Below are 20942 nucleotides of genomic sequence, written 5' to 3' on the forward strand. Positions count from 1 at the left end.
AGAGAGAGACAGACAGACAGACAGACAGAGCATGAGTGGGGGAGTGGCAGAGAGAGAGGGAGACACAGAATCCGAAGCAGGCTCCAGGCTCTGAGCTGTCAGCACAGAGCCTGACGCAGGGCTCGAGCTCAGGGACTGTGAGATCATGACCTGAGCCAAAGTTGGAAGCTGAACTGACTGAGCCACCCAGATGCCCCTGAAAAATTTTTTTTTCTGTACCAGCAAAAAAAACAAAAAAAAAAATTTTTTTTTTTTCTGTACTAGACCCTGTGCTAATTTGGGGGACTCAGTGAAATACTGATAGCCCAAGTCCTAACAACCAGCGGATTGGTCCATCTGGGGCTTGTGGACTAAACCTGGTCTTCACAAGTATTCTGTTTGTCCCCCACACATACACTTTAAACTTTTTGAATTAGTTGCAGATAATTCAAAATGGGGAGATTTCAATAAAATCTGGAATTACCACTGCTTTTGGAAAACAGCGGAGCTGGGCCTGCATGCTCCCATGGTGGCAGTCCTCTAGAATGCATTTGGTCATATGGCAATGTGGGCCACAGACCCCGCCACCCCCTGTTGCATCCAAAGCTGAGGGAGTCACTGGCTGTTCATTGTTGCAGCTGTACTGCTTTTCTTATGATAGGAGTAAAACCTTTCATTTACCTAGGATGCTCTCAAAAGAGATCAAAAGATGGGTCGAAGTGGCTGCATGATTTAAGAAAAATGAATGATCTTTTTGTTTAAAAGCCAGGATTATTCTCATGTCTGACCGGCTTCACTTATTTTGATAATTTGCTTGGCCTCTGTAGGCATATGCGTTTGCAGCCCCTGGTGTAAAAAGGTAACCTCACAATGTGATGAGTGCCATGCTGGAGGTAAGCCCAAAATGCTTTGGAAGTACCAACAAGAGTCCCTTCACCAGGTCTGGGAGTTCGGAGGATGCTTCCTGTAATATCTATCACCTGACCAGGGTCATATACTATTAGTGGGTGAGGCCTAGAAGGACAGTGGCAGAGGTTTAGGCAGTGGGTGGGGTTGAGAGGCTGTTTAAGCAGATGGAACAGCTTGAGAAAGTTCTCAGAGGTAGCAGCAGCAGACTTTGGATCTTCTTTGCCTATTGACCTGCCTTTGACCTTCTACCCTGACCCCTTCTCAGAAGGGGTCGTGTCCCTAGCTGTCACATCACTAACAGACAAAAGATGACTGAACCTGGTCAATGGCCAAGTCCTTCTGGTTCCATATACCAGCTGTACTCACATCTTCACATTTCCCTGACTTACCAGAAGGACACACGTGTACCCTGGGGGACCACCTCTCAAAATTCCATCAACACAAGTTCCTAACAGAAGGAGTTTTCACATCCATCACTCAATTACACATCAACAATAATATAAAGCTATTCATTTAGATGACAGTTTGAGAATATTTTAGTGTTTAAGTAACAGAAATCAGAATCTGTGTAGCTGGTGGAATTTACACCCCTCCATAAAATAAACTATCTACATGCTTGTTCCTGACAAAGGCAAATCAAAATTTTCCCAGGGCAATAAAGAGAAGCTTCCAGAGGTGAGAGTGTTTCTCTTTGAGCAGTCCAGAGGAGAGAGAAAGAATCTAGGATCTCTCAACTTGACTATGGAAGACTGTCTGAATGGTCAAGGCCAGGCTTAGCCCATAGGAAAAGTAATGATAGTGGGTAGACCCTGTGAACTTTTTTTTTTTTTTTTTTTTTTTTTTTTGAGGGCGTGCATCCAGCAAGGGAACTAGCAGGTCTAGCTGTGACTGGTGGGAAGGTCAACTGAAAGTGAAGGACTGGAGCCTATCCTTGCTCACAGACATGAGTCCACTCCTACCAGGCATCTAAGAGATGTGGCAGAGGTTTTGTGAAGGCTTGAGGATGGAAGAGACTTCCCTTGCGGAGATCAAGGTCAAGTTCAACCTACAGTCAAGAACTCTGCTCCTAAGATACCATTCCACACTCACTAGGTTGGCCATAATAAAAGAGATAGACAATAACAAGTATTAATGGGGATATAGAGAAACTGGAACCCTCATACATTGCTGGTGGGAATAAAGGGTGTAGCTACTTTGGAAAACAGTTTGGCAGTTCCTCAAAATGTTAAACATAGAGTTATTATATGACCTAGAAACCCCACTCTTAGGTATATACCCCCCAAAATGAAAACACGTTTACACAGAAACCTGTACAAAATACTCATAGCCCAGCATTGTTCATAATAGCCAAAAGGTGGAAACAACTCAAATGTCCATCAACTAATGAACAAAATGAATCTCCATGGGATAGAATATCATTCAGTAGTAAGAAATGAAGTAGCAGCACATGATATGACATGTTTGAACCCTGAAAACATCATACCAAGTGAAAGAAGCCAGTCACAAAAGACCAGATATTATGATTCCATCCATATGAAATATTCAGAACAGACATTGACCATGACAGAGCACGGGTTAGTGGTTGCCTGGGGCTAGGGCCAGGGTTGGGGGATAGGAAGGGGGGACCAGGAAAGACCAGTGACTGCTAATGGGTGCAGGTTTCATTTTACACTATTGGAAAGGTTCCTAAAATTAGATACTGGTGATGGTTGTACAATTCTGTGAATATAATAAAAACCACTGAATTGTACACTTTGAAAAAGTGAATTTTATGGTATGTGAATTATATCTCAATAAAGATGTTATTAAGAAAAAGATCTCTGCTCCAAGTTTCCTGAGACCCTCAGTGAGATAACTGGAAGCCACAATGGACTTTCTCCTTTTTTTTTTTTTTTTTTTAAATTCTTGAGCCTCTATTTATTAACTCTGTATCTGCTGGTTTTTCTTAAGGTTCTGCCTTAGAGTATGCTCCATGAAGCCAGACTCCTGGCTTTTACCACTAGTTGTGTGATATTGAGCAAGTTAGTGAACCTCTTGACTTCAGTTTCCTCATTTGAAAATGGAGATAGGGGCGTCTTGGTGGCTCAATCCATTAGGTGTCCAACTTTTGATTTCGGCTCAGGTCATGATCTCACAGCTTGTGAGATCGAGCCCCAAGTCGGGCTCTGTGCTGACAGTGTAGAGCCTGCTTGGGATTCTCTGTCTCCCTGTTTCTCTGCCCTTCCCCGGTGCGTGCTCTCTCCTCTCTCTCTCACTTTCTCTCTCTCAAATAAATAAACTTTTAAAAAAAGCCAATGGAGATAATAATTGTACCTTCTTCATGGGTTAAGTGTGAAATATATGATAAATATGTGAGTAAATACACGGAGCCTATTTAGAAGAGTACCTGGCACTTAAGTTCTGCATGTATTTGTAATGACTAGTATCAGCATTTAGCACCTAGTAAGTGCCCTTTGAGTATTAGTTATTGTTATTATTACAGAGGGTATTGGCTAACTTGTCTAAGACTTTCTGTTCTACTACTGATGAGCACTTGGGCGCTTACAATTTGGAGTTAGTAAAGAACAATGCTGCTGTGAATATTGGTGTGTCAGTTTCTCTAGGGTACATATACCCAGGAATGGATTGCTGAGTCATGGGGTATGCAGATCTTCCTGCTTGTGGATAATGTCAAACCAGTGTCAAAGTGGTTGATTCAGTTTATGTTCTCACCTCCACCACTTAATATGCTCACCTTGTAAAATTTTATATCTGGTATGTAGTGATGGCATCAATTTTAATTTGCATTTCCCTAATTAGTAATGAGGAGAGTGCCTTTGGTTTCCTCTTTTTTAAAAAAATTTTAATACTTATTTATTTTTTAGAGAGAGAGAGAGAGAGACAGAGGGCAAGCAGGGGAGGGACAGAGAGAGAGGGAGACACAGAATCTGAAACAGGTTCCAGGCTCTGAGCTGTCAGCACAGAGCCCGATGGGGGGCTCAAACCCACAAACTATGAGATCATGACCTGAGCTGAAGTCGGACTCTGAACCGATTGAGCCACCCAGGTGCCCCTGATTTCCTCTATTGTGAAGTTCCTGTTCTAATGTCTTGTCCCTTTCTTACAGGTTATGTGTCTTTTTCTTGTTGATTTGTGGGAATTCTTCATGTGGTTTGGAAACTAGTCCTTTGTCTACCACATGTATTTCTATTGCTCTGCTTGTCTTTTTGCTCTAACATGGTATCTTTTGATGAACAGAAAATTGTGATGATTAAGCAAATTTATGAATCTTTTCTATTCTGGTTACTGCTCTTTGTGTCTTGTCTAAGAAATTCTTCTCTGTGCCAAGGTCTTGAACATGCTTCCTGTATTATCTTATGAAAGCTTTCTAGTTTTTCCTTTTACATGTAGGTCAATTCCACCTGGAACTGATTACCGTGCATGAGGTGAGATAGAAATGTAATTTCAATTTTTTCTACATGGATGCTCAATTTTATCAGCACTGTGTATTAAAAAGTCTGCTCCTTCCTTACCGATCTGCAGGCCACCTCTGTCATGTAGCAAGTGTCCATAAGTGTAGAACTGTTTGGGGTTTCTTTTATTCTGTTCCTGTTACAACTGGTCCTCTCACATTGGTCTCCTTATTCAGTAGCCTCAGATTTCAGTATTTCCTCTTGGATCTTTACCTTGAGAATCAGCCTGTCAAGTTCCACCCCCCCCCCAAAAAAAAAAATTAAAAGTAAAAAAATAAATAAAGCCATGTCCCCAGTCAGTGTACATCTCAAGATCTGACTGGAGGGTAGTGGGCAGGAAGTCTTTCTGGAAGTGAATGAAGAAGCATGGAGATTTAGTTGCATCTCTTTTATTGGAAAGCTGCCTTATCCCAGGGACATTGGCATGGGGTTGAAAACAACAGAGAAGGGCAGAGCTGCCAAAGTCACTAAAAACAGAGTCAGACCATGTCTTCTAAATCCTTACCTTTGGGTGCTGCAGCTTTATCATTTTGACTTGAGGTTTCTTTGAGATCCAACCAGAAGCATCCTAATTGATCTTAAATACAGCTGGAATGCAGAGGTAAGTAAAAAAGCCTTTTCATGAAAAGGAAAGCAGCTGTCACAAAAGCTAAGAATTTTTTTCTATAGGAAGGTAATATGTAATAATAATAATGATAATGATAGTAGTTATAACTAACATTTACCAATCCTGGCACCATGCTAAGAAATGTCCAGGTAATATATCGTTACCTTTCTGATCTTACTCAATGGCCATGATGTCCCAATGTTATTCTTTTCCCAGATCCAGAGAGGTCAAGTAACACTCACAATGTCACAGAGCTAATAGGATTCAAGGATAGGCTTGTCTGGCTTCAACACACTTATCAATTGCTCTTTGGACTCAGAATTCCTTATGAAATAGGGAAAATTAAAAGCTCCCAGAAGGGTAAGGTTTGGTAAAAGGGGAATTCCACCTTACTCCTGGCAGGAATATGAATGGTTATAACCTTAGGGAACAGTTTGATAGTATGTATTAAATACCTGAAAATATTTATCTTCTTTTAACTACTAGCTCTACTTTAAAAAAAAAGAGTGGGGCCTCCAAATAAACATTTTCAAGGATGTTCAGAGCAGCGAAATTTTTTAGTAGCAAAAATAGAGTTTGACTAAATGTTAGGAACTAAAATACTATTGTAACTATTAAGAATAGTGTTTTAGAATTTTAAAAAAACATTTATTTAGTTTTGGGAGAATGAAAGCAGGGAAGGGACAGAGAGAGGAGGACAGAGGGTCTGAAGCAGGGTCTGCACTGCCAGGCTGACAGCAGTGAGCCTGATGTGGGACTTGAACTCACAAACCACGAGATTATGACCTTAGCTGAAGTTGGATGCTTGACTGACTGAGCCACCCAGATGCCCCTAGAATTTTTAATGGCAAGGAAAAATATACTATCTTAAGTGAAAGGAGGAAATTATAAAACAATATTCACAGCAGGATTTCTGTTATATTTAAAAAGCAAGAAGGGTATACAGCAAAATGATAGTAGTGATTATCTCTGTGGGGTGGGATTATGGATAATTTAAATTTTCTTCTTTTTTCTGAAAATTTCAAGTTTCAACCATGAATATGCTGAACATTTTATTAAAAATCTCAAACATAGGGGCGCCTGGGCGGCTCAGTCAGTTAAGCTTCTGACTTCGGCTCAGGTCATGATCTTGCACTCTGTGAGTTCGAGCCCCACATCAGGCTCTGTGCTGACAGCTCAGAGCCTGGAGCCTGCTTTGGATTCTGTGTCTCCTTCTCTCTCTGCACCTCCACCTCTCATTCTCTCTCTCTCTCTCTCTCTCTCAAAAATAAATAAACATTAAAACATTTAAAAAAATCTCAAACATATTCAAAAGTAGAGAGAACAGAAAAATGAACCTGATGAATTTACTACCAGCTTTAATATTTTTCACCATGGGGGCAATCTTGCTCATGGTACCCCTGCCACTCCATTCCCCAGATTATTTTGAAGCGAATCTCAAATATTGTATTTTATTTGCGAGTATGTCAGCACTCTTCTCTAAAAGATATGGTCTCCTTTTCAAAAACCACAAAGTACCGGTATTATACTTATATTTAAAAAATAATGAATTCTTCAGTATCATTAAATATCTACCCAATTTTGGTCTTTCTCTGATTGTCTTAAACGTTTTTGTTTTGTATGTTTCTTGTATGTTCTTGGTTTTGCTGTTTTAATATATATATATATATATATATATATATATATATATATATATATTTTCTTATTTGAATCAAGATCCAAATAGGGTTTATCCATTGTGACTGGTTGATGTGTCTCACATCTCTTTTATAGTTTCTTATTTTTTTCATGCAATATTTCGTTGAAGAAATTAGATAATCTGCCTCCTAGAGTTTCCTATAGCTTTAATTTTGCACCTTTGTGATATTGTTCTTCCTCCGTTTCCTGTAAATTCTTCATTAGCTCTAGAGGCTTGATCAGATTCAAGGTTTTGTTTGGCTTTGTTTTTGTTGTGGGGCTAGGGGAGGGACAAAGCAACTTCATACAAGATGGTGTTTACTTCTATCAGGAAAATCCAAAGTCTGGTAGTCTTTCTTGTGATGTTAGCAGACATTCATGATCATTGCTACACCCATAAATCATTAGGAATTGCAGAATTGTGATGTTCTAATTCTGTCGTTCCTTTTTTACTTATTAGCCAGCATACTTTTATAAAAGAGAATTTCACAAAGGAAAAAGAGAATGAATGCCAGATTCTTTCTCTTTAATGACCCATTTTAAAAATAATTAGGTGGTTTTCTTGCATTCTTCAGCGATGACTTAAATTTTTTTTTTCTTTTTGGAGTACCATCATAAACTCACAGAGGTAAAGATATTTGATGTGTTTTAATCCATTGATATTTTTAGCAGATTATCAAATTGTCCCATCCTTTTGCAAGTGGAGGCTCTTCATGTTCACTTTTGAGTTTTTCTGACCTAACCCTAGTAGTCGTCGATAGCGTCCATGCTTTCTGGTATGACAAGATATTTCAGGATCATCTTATCTCATACATTTCCATCCCCAGAGCCTAGATTTCTTTTAGTGGGACAATTGGTGTACTAGGAAGTGGTAAATAAATGCTTTTTAATAAAAAGAGTACCAGAGACTGGATGGTGAATAATGGTACAAAATGAATAGAACTGTAAGAGTATCACCACCCAGGACCCCTTTAGAGAGGGAGACATCAACAGAAATGTCCTCACCATATCATGGACATGACTCCATGTTTTCACCAAGAAAACTTACACTCTGTTCAGCAAACTTATTTTACAAGGAAGTGTAAAACTTTTAAAAGGTTACATGTGTGGGTAAGTCCTAGTTACCTGCAAAATTAACATAAATAGAATGTTTCATTCACTTCAATAGTAGTTCTCAGGCTCATGCTGAGAATACAATCATTTAGGGAGCTTGTCAAAATACAGTTTTCTGGGCTCCACTCCAGACAGTCTGAATCCAGGGAGTAGTGCTTGGAATTTGTATATTACTAAGACTTCCAAGTGATCTTGATGCAGGTGGTCCTAAAAACCACCCTTTAGTGAACTCTGCCAGATAGATAGGTAGATAAAGTAAGGGGAGGAGGAGAGATGCTTTTTAAGAATGTTCCTGGGAGCGTACTTATGAGAATTAAATCACATTAAAAAAATTTAGTGAGTCTCATTTTCTGATTTTAAAAGGATTTTATTGTCTGTGAAAATTTGAAAAATAGTAAAACAGAATAAAATAACCACCTGCAATCCTATTCCCCAGACACAATGTGCATTAAGTAGATATATCGCCTTCCAGCCTTCCTAGGGGCATTTTGTTGCTCTTTTTCCCCAGCAGACACCATCACTGACTTGCCTGGGGGCACTCAGCTAGTAAGTGGGAGAGCCCACACTGGAACCCAGCTGCTGAACCTGAACTTCATTACGTTCCATTCTAACTGAAACAGAGGAGCTCCCTGTCCGCCACCCCCCCCCCCACAGTATTACTTTACACATGTCTATATAGCATTTTTAAAATTGATTGTAAAATTAAAAAACAATAATCTGTGTCTACCATCAGACTACGGGATTCTCAGCATGGCAGGAAAATCATATTATTTACATCAGTATCTTCAAAACAAGGTGCTTAATAATGGCTCAGCACCTGGGACATAGTAGATACCCGACAACTGTTTCTTCCTGGTGGGAAGGGGGAGACAATTAGGTCTTCGTGGCCTCTTATGGAACTGAACTTCAGGTGCCCTAGATTTTCCCAGACTGGCCTGGTTTTCTCCCAAAGAAGCAGTTTGTAGCATCCCAGTATTCAAGAAACAGAGGACCTTCGTGAAACCATGATGTGGGAACGTGTGAGGGTGTAACCTTTCAGACATTTCCTGTTGAGGCAGCTTCCTTCCGCCCTGTTAATTTTCTGGAGGATGGGGCAGCTGTGAACTGTTAGCAGCCAACACTCACAGGAGCTGAGTAATGGGGATACTGGCCTGGTAAAGGGGACCTGGGCAGAACACTAAGCATGTGTATTACACCACCGAAAAGTACCTAGTGTATGCCAGGGGCACCTGGTGTATACCATAGTGTATACCATAGTTGAGAAAGTCCCAGTGTAGAGAATGGCATAGTGAATGCAGTGTTTTAGGTGGTGTTTTGTGGAATGTCTGTGAGGGGGAGGAGTCTGGAGAAAGGGGGACCAGATGGAAGTCTGTGGAAAAGTCTAGACATGGGATGTGTGGGGAGCCTGACGATGCTTGTGGCGACAGGAATGGTGAGGAAGGATAAAGAGGGAAGGATAGATGGAAGGGTCAATAGCCTCAGTGAGGTGGGACTGAGGAGAAGGAAGGGAAAAGGAACCTGGGAGCCTGGGAGAATAGCAGGGTCTGGGCAGCCATCGAGGTTCAGGGCGAAGAAGCTAGCTTGGTCCTTCTGTCAAGACCGAGAGAACAAGTCTCTAACACTAATGTTTGTGGGAATATCTTCTCCTTTGCTTTTGTCCAGAATATCCATTGTTTAAAGATAAGGATTTGCTCCTCCACAGATTTCAGTCAAAGGGGCCTCCTGATAGATAGCCATTAAAGCCCTCCTCTTCCCACAGAAATGCTAACCCACCCACCTGCCCCGTCAGCAGGGTAGGGCCAGGGTGTCAGCAGCTCTTGTGGGAAGCTATAAGACCCTGGCCTCTCTCAGGAGGGTCGAATTAGCCCTTGACATGAGTCACATTTCCAATTGCCTTTCTTTTTTGATAAGAGGGTCCTCACTGTCTCCTCTGCCTCCCTTTCTTGGCAACAGAAGGGTGGTGTGAGATTTAATTTCTCAAGAAAATTAAAAAAAAAAAAGACACAAAGATCCCTAGTCTTCATTTCATGTGAGCTAAGATCTTCCTTGGGTGTAGAGGGTCAGTGCAGACAAAGGCACCCTGATCACTTGTCATAGTTTCTCTCTCTAATTATAGAAAGTATTTAGTTATTGTTCCATAATTGCTCATTGCAGTTGGGTTTGAGCATTGTGGTTTTTTTTTTCTTTTGTTTCTGTTTTGACAAAAGCCTGCTTTTCTGATGAGTTGTTCTTTTTTTCTGCTTTGGTCCACTGCCATCCCAGTCCCTGGCTATTCCACTACATATCTGAAGGAGGTGGCATGGTATTTCTGGAGAAGCCACTTTACCTCATCAAATTGTTTTCATGGCTTCCCCACTCCTCCCAGTTGCGTAATAGAGAAAGGGAATTAAATTTATTGAACATCTACTTAGTCTTTGGCGGGCAATGTACTAAGCCCTTGCATAGGCTGTTTTATCCGGTCCTTATAGCAAGCCTGAGAACAGATATAAATCCCCAATTTACAGAAGAGGAATCTAAGGCATTTTTTAATAGACTTTGGCTAGTAAAATAGTGTTGTTGATGCTTCCAGCGCTGTGGGAGAATTGGGAATCCTGCTCCCTTACTCTGAAAGTGTCTATCTCTAGGTCCCCTGCTAGTGGTAGGGCTTGGTGGGGAGGCCTGCAGGACTTTGATAGGAGGTGGGATTCCTGTGTTGTGGAGTTCCCGTGTTGAGGTCTGGGATTCTGTGACATGGAGAAATTTCTGATGTCATGGTAGCAGCAACAAGGAGGGAAGCCACCTCACCACCAAGGGGGCAGTAGCAGAAAGGGTCCTGCGGGAAACAGGGGGCATGTTCAAGGATTTCAATGCAGGGTGTTGAATGAACGAATTGTTCAGTGGAGGCATAAGCAGTTAAGGGAACCAGCCAGTGGTGGGGAAACAGCTAGAAACTGGCACAGCAGGAAGCCATCAATGCTCTCAGGTCTAAGGGGGCACAGTGTGGGAATGGTGGTGTTCCTGCAACCCAATGAGAGCTGGGGCTGGGCAGAAGTGCCCCGGCGGAACTGTGGCAGGAGAGGAATACAGCCTCTGCTGGAATGCAGACACAAAGGGCAGGAGTGCACACAGGATGCAGTGTGTGTGTGTGTGTGTGTGTGTGTGAACAGATATACAGATATCTGGGCCTCTCTCTCCTTGGGCCTACCTGTCTCCTGCTCCTGTCTCCTGTTCCTACCACTGGCTAAACCACTTTAAGAGGACAGGAGAGTCCCTGGGGATGCAGCCTGCGCTGGTCAGTCTCCTGGGCACAGGGCAGGGCAGAGAAGGGTGGAGAGAGGACCTCTGGCAGGATACAGAGGATATTCAGTGTAGGGGCTTACTCAGCTATGCCCTCTGTGTCAGTCTATAGGAGGTTGGACATTGCTTCCAGACTCAAAGAATCGTGGAATGTGGAATGCTGGAAGAGACTTTAGAGTTCTGCCCCTAAAATTCCTTTGCTTTACTAAAGAAGATCCTGAGTCCAAGGGAGGAAAAATGACTGGTCCAAGGTCCAAGGTCGGCAGCCAACAAGTAGCATAGGCAGGACTGGAGCCAGCTAACCAAACTCCCAGTCCATCCTCCCTCTTAACTGAAAGCTGTGGCCACTTAATGGTTGATAATAAAGGATTACTGCTGAGCCAGCTTGCCTATTTCCTGTTAAAACTGCTTAAAGACCTCAGGGCCATAGATTACCTTGGCCCCAGAGACATTTGCCTCAAATGATTCCTTCTAAATATACCTATGACCAGAGTGAACTGCTCATTCCAAAGTATGGGATGCGGAGTCAGATTTGTGGGGTGGAATTCCAGTTCCACCCTTACAGAGTGATCATGGACAAGCTGCTTAACTCTCAGCGCCTTAGTGTGCTCAGCTATAAAGTGGGGGTAATAAAGATGTCTAGCTCATGTATCATGAAGGTAATATGAGAAAATATACTTAAAGCACTGAGACTAGCAGCTGGAAATATTAAGTGCTTGATAAATGATAGCATATATATGCAAATATAACATTTATATATATAAATATAGTATATCCCATATATATGTATATATGTATATTTATGGAATATATATGGGATATGCACACATATCTCCAGTAAACTGATTTAGAATTCTGGTTAAGAATTCATTTGGTTCTTTTTATCAGCTGTTTCTTGCAAGGAATTTTTTTTTCTTCCTCATGATAGATAAGGAAACTGAAGGGTGTGACAATTATATCTCAATAAAGCTGGAAGAAGAATAAGAAAACTGAAGAGCCTGTGTGATGTGCTTTTTGTGGGATCCCTCAGCCAGTCAGGGGCAGATAAGAAATCCCTGCTCTCCATGTCACTCCAGCCCCTGGCTTGGAAATGAATTCCAGATTACTCATCTTGATTTACTTCTTCCCAGGTGTTAAAAAATATCCCTTTAAACTCCCATCAAGTCCAGGCCAGTCTGGCTATCCCACGGGGCAGGTTGAGCAGGTTTCTATCTCATGGCCATTGATACCTAGAAGTGTCCAGAGCCAGCAGGCCTTGCTCTCTTTCCAGCCCTAACCTCTGCTCTTTGACCCTAGCACACAAATGTATACGGCCTGTGGATTGGCCTGCAGACTTTCTGGCAAATGTTCAACTGCCCTCTGGGTAGCTGGAGGCTGACCTTCTGGTCCTGGATCTAGGTTGATTGCTTTTCTCCTGCTGGAACACTCTCTGTCCTGGGCAGGTGCTAATACAAGCTCCAGCCCTCCAGCTCAAGTCTCCTTCTGTGGTTGTTACCCATCAAGGGCATTGTTCATCTTTGGAATACTGGTGGGAACCAAATGCAGCTTTCTTGCTTCCTCTACTACAGGCCCTAAGACTTTCTCCCTCCTGCATAGCACACAATTCCCTTATTACTCTCTTTGCAGTAATGTTTTCTCATTGTTTTAAGCAAGAATCTTGCTCCTTGGATTCTCTTGCTTTTCCTCTGGTTGGCTGCTGTGTGACGCTTCCTTCCAGATAGTCCACTTCCGAGACAAGACACACAGCATCCTGAATGAATGCCTCTCATGAACAGCATTCTAAATATTCAGTTTACTAACCCCAGGCCTTACTGCCTCAGAAACTCAACTGGGACTTTGTGGTCGGTTGTGAAATAAGTTAGCCACTTCCCCTGATAGCTTTGGTTGCTCAGTGCATTTTCTGTTTAGCTTCTTGGGTCATATCCCATCTCAACAAAATCCTTCAATGGCTTTCTAGTGCACTTGGACTAAAATCCAAACCAGTGAGTGCTCCGAGGTCCTCTACCTGCCTTTCCTACCTCCTCCTATACCATTCTCTCTGTTTCAGTTCCACTAGGCTCCTCTCTGTTCCTCAAACCTGCCAGGCTCTTTCCTACCCCTGGGCCTTTGCACTTGTGTTCCCTCTGCTTGGAATACACTTTCTCATCTTCCTCATGGCTGGTTCGCTCATCCATCAGGTTGCAGTTTCCTCAAAGACACCTTGCCTGACTTCTCCTTCCAAAGACGCCATCTCTGGCTTCTGTTTAGTTATTCTTTATCACACACCCCTACTTCTTTCTTTCACAGGGCTTATTATGTCATGCAATGATCCTGTTATTTCTTTGCTTATCTGTTGTCTATCTCCTTTCTAGGCACCGAAGATCTAAATCCCTGCTCTCATGAAGCTTTAAGTCCAGTGGAGGAAACAGATAAAAGCCATCTGAACAAATGAATAATATAAAGTACTGATGAGTGTTATAAAGCAAGGTAAGGGGATACAACGTGTCTCAGGGAATGTGTAGGGTTGGTGGTGGTCAGATAAGGGTAGTCAGGGATGGCCTCCCTGGAAGGGTGACATTGGAACAGAGAACAGATTGCTGGGATGGAGCAGACCTTTGAAATTATGGGGGAACAGCAAGTGTAAGGGTCTCATGGCAGCAGCCAGTTTGGCAGGTTGAGGAACAGACAGGAAGCTGGTTAGGCTGGAGTGGCCTGAGCTGGGAGGGAGAAGGGTGGTGAGGGTGGAGACGGAGGGAGTAGGAACAGGCCCAGGGGTGCCATGTGAGTTAAGAGTCTGGATTTTCTTCTAAGCTTAATGGAACATGTCTTCACAGCAATATCTGGTTTTCAAAGCACATACCCCATCTCACCTGATCCTCACAAGGACCTCTGAGGCAGGTAGGACAGATGGTGGTTAACACCTTTTATCAAGAAGGAAACCACCATTTTATCATTTTACCATTGGTAAATTAAAAGGAAGGTCAAGCTCTGCCAAATTAGAAAACTTACTTTAAGTCACACAGTCCAAACAAGACTCTTTAACTCAGTGGTGTCTAACGTTGACTGTGCATTGAAACCATCCGGAGTGCTCTACAAAATAGTTACACCTGGGTCCTTTCCCCAGAAAATGACTTAAGAGGTCCAGGGTGTGGCCCAGGAGGATTGTTAAAGCTCTCCAGGTGATTCTAACCTGGCTGAGAACCACTGTTCTCAATCCACCCACTTTTCACTACTCGAACTGCCTCCTTGACAGAGCTTTCCACTAAGCTGCCCATTAAAATCACTGAGGGAGCTTTCTAAGAATTACAAAGGGAGATCCACATCCCAGACTAGACTCTAAAATCAGAAATTTCTGGGGCTGGGGCTCACAGGCTTGTTTATAAAAGTCTTATTTCCCTATCTGTGTTGGAGCTCCCCACATTTATTTTTTGATTTTTCCTATCTGCTGTTGTCTCTTGTTCCCTTCGGCTTTTATGACTTTTTAATTTCTTTTTTGTCATTTTCAAGGGATTTCAGGAAGGAGTGGATTTAAATGAGTATACTCAACATACCACGTTGAACTGGAAGGCTTAAAAATTATAATAAATTTTTTTTACCTGTTTAAGTAATGAAATTTTAGTTGTGAAAGTTATATGCACATTCATTGTAAAAAAAAATTTAAATATGATACAAGGGCACAGAATGCAAACCGAAAGTTCTCTAGCCTCCCCTCCCCATTTCCATTCCTCAGGGTAGCTGTTAGCCTGCTGGTAACATTTTCATAGTTAAACTTAGGGGGGCAATTAGAGGAACCATATTAAGTTTTTAATATATTTATTCTGTCTTCTCTCTCTGGTTTAAATTTCCCATTTTAATTTAAATACCTTTATGTCTTTTACTGTATTTTACTGCATTTTTATGCTTTTTTTTTTTATAGGATTTTTTTTTGATGCCGACAACTTTCTCCAGGGGAGCCCCTATTCAGACTTTAATTCCCAGCCTCCAAGTCAGTTCTTAGTTTATGGAGCATTTCAGAATCTCCTGGGCAAAATTACTGCTCCCTTCTTTGTGTTCCTATATCACTTTGTTCATGGCTTCAGCTCACACTTCTTACACTGCTTGAAAATTATTCATGTTTTTATCTTAGCATGCATACACTGCTCATGTGAGACAGTGGGGCTGTATTACGCAATTCTATACTATTGCTGTCTCTGTACTGCAATTGTCTTAGTCTGCGGCTTGTTTTGTAATGCTTGTCGATGAAGAGAAGTTATTGAATTTAATGTTGTCCAAATTTATCAAGGTATTAAATAGTTTGTGTCATTTAATAAACCCTATCCTGAGATCACAGAATGTTTTCCTTTATTTTCTTTTAAAACATCTTATTTTGCTTTTCCCGTTGAAAGTCTTTAATCTACCTGGAGTGAGGAATCCAACAGATAACTAGTTGTTCCAGCTCATATACTGAATAATGTGCCTATCCCCACTGACCTATAATGCCAGCTCTATCATATATCAAGATCCCACCTATTCCTAGATCTGTTTCTGGGTTCTCTAGGCTGATTTCTTCTCTCTCTCCCCACCCGGGATCTTTATACTAATACTAAATGGCCTCAATTTTTTATAGCATTATAATAAATATTGATGTATGAAAGGCCAAGTCCTTGAAACATGTCATTCTCCTCCAGGAGTGTTTTGGTTAGGCTTTACCCACCCCCCCTTTTTTTTTGCATATAAATTTTAGATTAGCTTGTGAAAGTCCAGGCAAAATCCTGTTGGAAATTTGACTGGAATTGATTGAATTGATAGATGACCGCCCCCCCCCCCCCCATCTCTGCTCCCCGGGGAGTGGCTCAAGAGATATTTGTGGAATGAACGTCTGATGAATGTCTCCAAAGCACATCTTATAAACATGCGATACAGGTCAATGAATGAACGAAGGGGGGCCAAAGATAACTAAGATCAATCAGCACATTCTCACCACTCGGCAACTGTCAGTGAATGTCTTCCTCTCTTGTTCTAATACCTTATTTGAAATGCACAAGCCCACAACTCCATCCTCCACGGAACACGAATCTATGCCTCCTTCGGAAAGACTATTGAAAACAAATTTCAGAAAGATTGTGTGTCCGGAGCCCGGGCAAAGAAATAAGTGCCCCTGGCAGGTTAGGTGTCTTGACCCCTCTACCTCTTCGGAAGGAGCGGTCCACGGGGAGCGCGGGTCCGGCGACTCGCTTGGCCGCGGCTTAGGGAACCACGAACTACAAGTCCCGGCAGGCCGCGCGGCGCCTCCGCTTCATTAGGCGCAATCAGTGGGCGGCTGAGAGCCAAGTCCCGGCGAATCCCGTCACCCAGCTGCGGCGCGGAACTCGGCGCCGCGTCCCCGCGTCCCTTGGGGTGAGTAGGGTAGTCGCACCAGGGTCGCGCGGCGCGTAGAGTGCTGGGGTGGCGGTGCAAACGTCCCAGACGCCCGCCTCCGCTGGAACTGCGCGGGAGGGAACCCGCGGCCTGTGACCTTGTCACCCAGGCCGGCGCGCGGCCACGTGACCGGCAGGGCCCCGCCTCCTCTGCGGTCACTCTCCAGCCCGGCTCACCAGTGGGCAGGAGTGTGGACTGGCTACTTCGATGGCGCAGTCTCGCATGTAGGCAGGGCTGGAGCTGGAGGAGGAGGCATCGGGTGGCTCACCCAGGCGACCTCTGCCTAGGCGGTGTGTGGACTCCGAGCCGCGGGCGGCCGGGGGCTGGGCGTGATCTCTGGACTAGAGCGTGGGGTGCCGCCCAAATCTCTGCCTTCCGTCTGGTAGCTTGGCGTGCCCCGGAGAGCCCCTGATCTCCCACACTTTGCGGGGCCCTGCGCTTCCAGTTCTCCTGGAACTGGAACGCGCTGATGACAGCTGTGCATGGAGAGCAGCCCCTGGAAGACACCTAGCACAGCTCTCTCCCCAGGTTAAGTGGCATTTACTTTCTACTAGGTAGGAAGTCAACCAATTCAACAAGTATTTATTGATCACGTCCATGATAATTGGCACTTAATGGGTGCTCAAGAAATATTTGCCGAGCTGAAAGTGAACTAGACTTTATCTGTGCCTTTGTATGTTTTCTTTAAGCATTTTCTTATTGCACAAGCTATCAAACTGCATCAGAATCATCTGGAGGGCTTGTTACTATACGCAGTGCTCGAACCCATCCCCAGAGTTTCTGATTCACTGGGTCTGGGCTGGGGAGCAAGAATTTGCATTTGTAACATGCTCCCTGGAGATAGTGATGCTGCCCCGGACATAATTTTGACCACTACTGCTTTATAGGAAAAAAAAATCCTGTGAATTTAAAGCACCAACTTCTCACACTGGGTTATGGGTCTTTGTGTCCTTATTTGCCAGTTTAACATTTTGTCATGATAAACATGTGCATATCACTGTGTACACTATTAATTTGCCCCTACATTATTTTATATGTAGATTTACACTTCTGTCATTTTTCCTGGATTACATCATATCCTCTTGTGTTATTATTGGCTTGGCTGTTTCTCAACAGCCTTTACAGATGTAAGATTTTACCTCTGCCGGGAGAGCTTGCATTTTATTCCTTCCTGCTAATATACATTTTCTTGCAGACAGGGGACCTATAAGATAAGAATAGTGCTTGGTTCTGGTATCCATTCTCCGACTCCCTGTCCAGCTCCCTGGCCCCCAACTAACTAAATCTGGATTTAGATTTTTATGCCAGAGGGACTCCAGTGACCTACCTTTTACCTGCCACTTGCTCTTTGTGCTTGATTTTCCACTGTTTTCCCTGAGTCCCTACTTTCCCAGGATGAACTGAATGGGGAATTTCTATTCCTTGCCTGGGTGAGATTTATTTTCCTTGTCTGTTCTGGGACCGTGGCATCAGCCAAGGATTCCTTTATTTAATCAATATTGATTCAGCCACCTTCTGGACATATGATTATATTTGGACTGCATCATTGGTGGCAGGTCAGGTTATAAACCTCATCAGGCCAATTAGATGGTCCCTGGGCATTGACTGTGCATCTTTCCAGACTTGAGAAATGATGATATTTTCCACCTGGTTTGCTTATTTTTTTTTTTAAGTTTATTTATTTTGAGAAAGAGAGAGCACACATGTGCATGAGTGGGGGAGGAACAGAGAGAGAGAAAGAGAGAATCCCAAGCAGGCTTGGCATTGTCAGCACGTGGAGCTGGAACTCAGGAACCTCAAGATCTGAGGTGAAACCTGAGCTGAAACCAAGAGTCAGATGCTAAACCGACTGAGCCACCCAGATGCCCCTCACCTTGTTTGCTTTTTATCCACATCAATTACCATATTTCCCTGAAAACCTGATCACTCTCTCCAAGGGTATTATTGAATCTTTTCCAGTCTTGGGAGTAGACCAGAAGAAATAATGCCCATTTCTCTAATAGCCTCTTTAGGAAATGGGAGGAGACTGCGGTTACTATATGGGATTGATGGAATTAGAGCCCAGAGTGCCTTTCTTCTGACCATTCTCACCTGCGCACCAAGCAGGGCATGGTGATTCCATGCTTATTGACCTGGATTGTGGCATGGGGACTGTGGATGATGGTAACTGGTGGGCCTAGCCACTCTTTGGCCCACCACAAACTGTAAATGCTTGATTCCCCATTTAGTTCTGTCCAGGGGATGGACATTCCATTTGACTATCAACTTCCCATTTGTAGAGCTTTCCACACTTGCCTTTTGCCTCATTTCATCACCTGCTAGGGTGTTCCTTATGGTCCAGCAAGATGGATTCCATTCTTACAGATTTGACAATAACACAGCTCTCCTAAATGTTTCATAGACTGGAATCAGTTATTTCTGGTGAGGTGCTTTGGTTGATATTCTGACATGTTGATTTCCAGGGCTCTAAGCAGTGTCTTCCACATGCCTGCCATTTGGGCAGGGTAGAGGGTCAGAAAGCAGAGTCGCTGCCCACAGTGACTGATACGGTTATTTGTGAAGAGTGCTAAGGACATGGGTGAACAGAGTCCCTGCTAAGGAGGCCGTGTGCCATAGACAGGCTCAAGCTCCAACTCTGCCGTTTACTGGTTGAGCGCTTGGGAAAAAATCTCCTAACTCGTTCCTTTCCTCGTTTATGCCTGTGGATGATGATAATATTTGTCTCATCTTACTGGGTTGTGTGGAATATCTAATGAGATAATGAGTGCAGAGGGCTTTGTAAAGGTTAGTTGTTGCTAAAATTGTCATCTAATTTTTAGGTTTTTAGGGTCTTGGTGTCCTTAAGGCCCCTCCCAAAAGTGTGTGCTCCTGTGAGAAGTAACTCAGGTGAAAGTCAGAAAGGCAAGCAAACAGAACAGGGCAGGTGATTCATTAGCAAAAGGTTTAATAATGAAAGGTGTTTTTCATCGACAGACATATTTCACGGCTGACAGGGTCTTTTAAAATACCCTGAGGGAAACAACTCATTTGCATGTTAAAGACTCACTGACACCGTATGGAAAACTCCAGCTCCAGTCTATTTAGGCACAGTTTGGCTCCTCTATCATCTATTTTATGTTTTTCAATTTCCACCTCTTTTATTACTGAGGACGTTTGCATGAAAACCAGGTCTTGGGAATTGTGTCTGTTTCTTGCTGTGGCTTCCCCTCCCAGGGTGGGATGGTCTCAGGGCTCCATTGCCTATAGGGACAGGCCTGGAGGATGGTGCACCAGGAAGATGGGGTTTAAGAGGCGAGAGCTGGGAGGTGGTGCTGGGGTGCTGGGGTAGGATGGCTACTGAATTGATAGCCCTGGAGTGATTCTCACCTGGGGACCTGTGTTGTTACTGGCTCTGCACAGGCCTAGTGAGGTATAGTTTCTCCCTTGATTCATCCATTCAGTAAATACTTTTGGAGCACCTACCACACCAAGGCAGAGTTTGGCAAACTGTAGCCTCTGGGCCACATCTGGCCACACTCCTAACTTTATATTTTGTCTGTGCTTGCCATTTGCCTTGTGCTACAATGCAGTATTGAGTAGCTGTGACAGAGGTATTATATATAGTCTGCAAAGCTGAAAATATTTAATATATGGCCCTTTACCGAAATAGTTTGTGACATGTGCTCGACAGGGAGAACAGCAAGAGCAAAAGCTGTAAGGCCAGTGTGCCTGGTGGGTTTGATGAATAGCTTGGACGTTAGTGCTTTTGGAGTGCGGTAGCAAGGGGAAAAAAGGAAGGGCCTGAGACCTTGGAGGAAACTGGGGGGTCAGATCAGATAGGGCCTTGTCGGCCAATGCCTTGGGTCTTCATCTGAGTGAGGTGGGAGCCATTAGAGAGTTGAGAGCAGGGGAATGCATAATTGGACTGAAGTTTCTATGTTTAGGTGGAAAAATTCACTCTCTTACTCATTCAATTATGTATTTGTTAGCAAACTTATAAATTAATTATGTAATATATTAACAAATTCGGCCCTTTGCATCTAGTAGAAGAGGCAGATACAGGACCAAATTCTTAGAGATAAAAGCAGTGCATAGTAACAACAGATGGGAAGGAGCAACTAATTCTAAGTGGTTGGTTCACTTAGAGGCTTCATAGAGGGATGAGGGGGGACTGAGTGTGCAGAGGTATTTGGGAGATGAAGCAGGCAAGGTGGGGCGGGGTGAGAATAGGGTGGGCCTTGAACCCCTTGCTAGAGAACTTGGACTTTTCTGTAGGTGGAGGGGAGGTAGGATAATGAGTGCATGAGGAGGTTAGGGTAGTGACGACTCTGGTGGAGAGTAAGAGCCAGATGAGATGTGGGGAAATGGCTTTGGAATGGAGAATGGTTGAGCAGTTCAGTCAAGATAAGATGGGCTTCCTCCCTTGCTTTGTTAATTGTACAAGGTTGTGCCAAATCCTGGTCTCTCAGGTTCTATGAGTTCTTAGTCTACATAAACTTGTTAGTGTTTCTGGGAAGAAAAAATGAAGTTTAAAGTGACAGTAAGGAAAAGACGTCTTACTTGCTGAGTATGTT

General features: G+C 43.2%; 1 protein-coding gene across 6 annotated transcripts in view; it reads left to right on the top strand.

The window, feature by feature from the left end:
• Positions 1-20942, top strand: part of ADCK1 (aarF domain containing kinase 1) — a 151244-nt gene that overhangs the window by 13203 nt on the left and 117099 nt on the right. For 3 of the 6 annotated variants that reach the window (XM_058739851.1, XM_058739855.1, XM_058739856.1), the window contains exon 1: positions 16237-16368. The exons of 1 other annotated variant lie outside the window; for it this stretch is intronic. The gene's annotated coding sequence lies outside the window, so the exon portion shown is untranslated. Of the gene's footprint in view, positions 1-16236; positions 16369-16594; positions 16614-18392; positions 18594-20942 lie in introns of those variants that run through there. 2 more of the 6 variants (XM_058739854.1, XM_058739853.1) reach the window with 2 other exon arrangements.

The sequence above is a fragment of the Neofelis nebulosa genome, chromosome 7, assembly GCF_028018385.1.
Source record: "Neofelis nebulosa isolate mNeoNeb1 chromosome 7, mNeoNeb1.pri, whole genome shotgun sequence".
NCBI lineage: Eukaryota > Metazoa > Chordata > Mammalia > Carnivora > Felidae > Neofelis > Neofelis nebulosa.